Source organism: Diceros bicornis, unplaced genomic scaffold (genome assembly GCF_020826845.1).
Source record: "Diceros bicornis minor isolate mBicDic1 unplaced genomic scaffold, mDicBic1.mat.cur scaffold_90_ctg1, whole genome shotgun sequence".
Lineage (NCBI taxonomy): Eukaryota > Metazoa > Chordata > Mammalia > Perissodactyla > Rhinocerotidae > Diceros > Diceros bicornis.
In genome coordinates this window covers 1,787,045-1,791,144 of record NW_026691791.1, presented here as the reverse complement: position 1 = coordinate 1,791,144, position 4,100 = coordinate 1,787,045, and positions in this window count along the sequence as shown.

The window sequence follows — 4,100 nt, the reverse complement described above, 5'->3', positions numbered from 1 at the left end:
AGTATACATTTGATATGTCTTTAAGTGGTGATATGAATAATAATGTTGCTGCAGAAGAAGACAAGTGAAAATTCTCTCTGGTCTTTGTCAAGTGCATCTGGGTGAAGGGTATCTTGGAGTCACTGGATTTTAGAACTTAAAAAGACTCATCCAACTCTTCATGTTACAGGTGAAGAAAATGAGGTCTAAAGAGGTTGAGAGATTTGACCAAGACTAATTCCTGGGACTAGAGAGAGATCCTCTGATTCTCAGCTGGCCACATTGCATAACATCTCCAGCTCCAAACAGCCAAGAGAAGCAAGTATGTTGATTTCCAGCTTGAAATGTTTCCCCTTCATGTTTTTACTTTCTCTCTCTTAGATGCCTGCTCTGCCCTGACAAGGAACTTATCTGATGTTTACGCTACACTTAAGAAGAGGACAATGCTCCTGGCAAACACTATTGAGATTCAGTGTGATATTGGAGAACCCAGTCATGAAAAAACGAGAATCAACAGAATAAGAGGTAAATAATATTAGAGAAGAAGAGAAAATCTATTATTTTAGTGGGACATAACTTATAAAGTTTAGAACTGGTAAATAAGTGCAGTAATGTGAAAGGAAGCTAGATTCCTATATGAAACATCAAAAGTACTGTTATATGAGTAAGAATTAGTTTAAACATGTAAGTAATTATTCCATTCCTAAGAGCAATGAATTATTTAAGATGAGTAGTTAAAATAATTGGAACTACACATTAGTTACATGAAGAAGATTATAAAGAGATACAAAGCATGTAAAAGCTCAGATTAAATGGAGAGATATACTATACTTGTGACTGAAAACAGTGTTTCAAAGATAGTTTTCCAAACATTATTCAGATTCCATATACTTCAAATCAACCTTTAAAATGATGCAGTGTTTGTTTTATAGACTAAAAGATATCCATTTGTAAAATAAAACACTGGATCATAAACTAACATTATTCACAAGTAAATCATTCCAAATGGATGATAGAGCTAAAATTAAAAGTAAAATCCCCACGTATAACAGTGGTGGATGAGAATATAGAAGAATATCCATAATCTTAAAGTTAGTGAAGATATTCTTAATATATATGCTTAAAGATGTCTGGTTGAAAAGAGGAAGGAGGAAAAGTAAAATGGAAGGTGATATGGTGTCTGATTTTCTTTCAGAGACTTAATCTAAAGAAGAATATTCTAGTCTATGATATTGGATAAAGAAATAGAAATCTGTGATAATTATACAAATAATGAGAGGACATATTTAAATCGTAGCATAATATATCAGTTAGCTTCTGCTGTGTAACAAATCACCCTAAAATTTGGGTGACTTCAGATAAGAATAGTTTATTTTTTCTCAAGATTCTGTGGGTTAACTGGGAAGTTATTTTGATCTTGACCTATTGGTGGCTCAGCTGGGATTGGATGGTCTAGGACAGTTTTACTTACACATCTGATTGTTGACTTGAAGCTACTAGGGTGATGGAGATGTGGAGTCTGTCTAGACTCATTCACATATTGATGGCCTCAGGCTTCCCAAGGGCAGCCAGAGAAGGACAAGTAGCAACAATGAACAAGTGTTTTTCAAGCCTTTGCTCATGTCATTTGGTAATATCCCATTGGCCAAAGCAAGTTACAATGCCAAGTCTACCCAGAGTCAACGTGGGATGCTATGACCAAACAGACAGAGAGAAAGGACTGATGTGTGGCCATTTTTACAATCTCTCACACATAATTTTAGAGGAAAATTAATATGAACGTTTGTGTATTTGTTCATTTGAATGTCCAAGGAAAATTGTACAAAGTCAAAAGAAACATAAAGCAAAAAATCAAGTAGAGATGTAAGGTAAGTTTAGTTGGTACTGAAATTGGGTCTGGAAAAATATAGTAGTTTATTTTTCAAGTTTATGCAAGTTCTTGTGACCTATGAAAATAACTTACATTTCGATTATTTTCTCCCTGAGTGTGTTTTATTCCTTAACACTTTTGATGTGTTTCTCCCCGGCCCTAGGAAACTAACTTAGCACTTGGGAGCAAAGATGCAGCCTAATAGCCACACACTGGAGGCCAAGATGGAGAAGACCTCCACGGCCACAATGACCTTGCCCTTGGTGCTGTGTTAGATGGGCAGGAAGGTGACCCAGACACTGCAGAACACCAGCATGCTGAGCGTAAGGAACTTGGCTTCATTAAAGGTGTCAAGCAGGTTCCGGGCCAGGAAAGCCACAGTGAAGCTGCCCAGGGCCAAGGAGCCCAGGTATCCCAGGACACAGTAGAAGGTAGTGACTGACCCCTTGTTGCACATGATGATGATGTGGCGGTGTTCAGAGTTTGCATCTGTGTAAATGAAGGGAGGAGAGGTTCCAGCCAGATGCCACAGAGACTCAGCTGGATAAAGGAGCAGATGTGAATGATGAAGTTAGGTGCCCCTGACACCAACCACTGCCACATCCTTCTCCCTGGTGCAGTGACCTTGAAGGCCACAACCACAGTAATAGTTTTGGCCAAGACAGTGGAAACAGCCACAGTAAAAACAACTCTAAATGTGATTTGTTGAATAATGTAGGTGGCTGTGTTGGGTCAGCCGATGAAGAGTAAGGAGCAGAGGAAGCAGAGGGTGAGGGAGAAGAGTAGGATGTAGCTGAGAGTCCAATTCTTGCTTACAGGAGTGTCTCAGTGCTTCACAAAGACCCCAGGGACCACTGTTATGACAACAGAGCAACAAGGAGCTGTGCAAGCCAGAGTCTTCCCTAAAGAATCTTCAAATGCCAGAAATGTCACAAGTTTCAGCAGGCTGCGATTTCTCTCATTGTTTGCATACTGGCTTCCTGGACGTCCTATCCATTGATCTCTATTTGATAAGGAAAGGAAAGTCTTGGTGTTTCAGTCAACCACTCTTCCATATTCCCAAGACAAAAAACAAAAGTCTCATTGGCATTATAAGGCCCACAGCCCACACCTTATTTGGTTGTGAGACACAATGTTGCAGAGACTTACGTTAATAATATTCACATTAAACAGTCCCGTCCTATGTCAGAATGCTTTTAGCTTCAAGTAAGTGATAATCCACCTCCAAAAGTTCCAAGTTTGGGTCCTGTGTTAGTTGGAAGTGTCCATAAACTTGAGGGTTTAGGGGCGAATATTTTAGGTGGTGGGGACTTTGCAACACACCAGTGAGGTACTGGGAAAGAAGGCAGGGAAAGGAAGGCAGGGCATCAGGGACATCAAGTGCTGTACCACTGTGCTCACCTAGATCTCAATCGCTCTGGGGAGCACTGTGAGGCAAGAAGAACACATGGAAACACGTCATCTCAGCTGAGGATGAGGCAGCAGCAACACATATTAGGCATGCCCATCAGCCATCATTCAAAGGCTTTGCCCAGAGCTATGAATTTGTATTTGGCAAACTTTTCCTGTAATGTGACAGAGAACAAATATTTTAGGCTTTGTGGGCCATAAGATCTCTGCCACAACTTCTCAACTCTGACCCCGGAGCATGAAGCAGCCATTCTTGTTGTTGAAAGTGGGTATTCTTTTCTCGTTCCTATTTCTACAAATAATATTAGAACAATGCAATTACTGTAATTACAGCTTTTCTTTTTGAATCACTTTTCTATATAAATCTTGTTTCTCGATTTTTCTAACTCGATTTTTGTTTCATAAAAAATGTAGTAAAATTCTTAACCTTCAAAGTAAATTCCTTCGGTAAAGTGGTTTGAATTGCGTTAAAGCTAAAAATTATTTAGACAAGGATACAGACTTTTGTAATATTCAGACATTCCATTTGGGAAATTTAATGGCGCTAAATTTATTCATTTTCTTTTGCATTTCTCAAACACATTTTTAGCCAAAATTAAAACTATACTTCGCATAGCATACAGTAACTACCTACTCAGTACACTTCCTCCATTATGCCTAGGTATTAGAACACTAATTTTGAGTGAACTAAGCCAATTGTGACAGATCTAAGCTAATTTTTGCCAGAGTGTGTTCCACCTCACTTGTGGGTTATGTGCCATGGACATAAATCAATGACAATCTGATTGTATGGTCTCTTTCTTGCACTAAATAAAATGTGCATCAAATAGGATGCTATAGC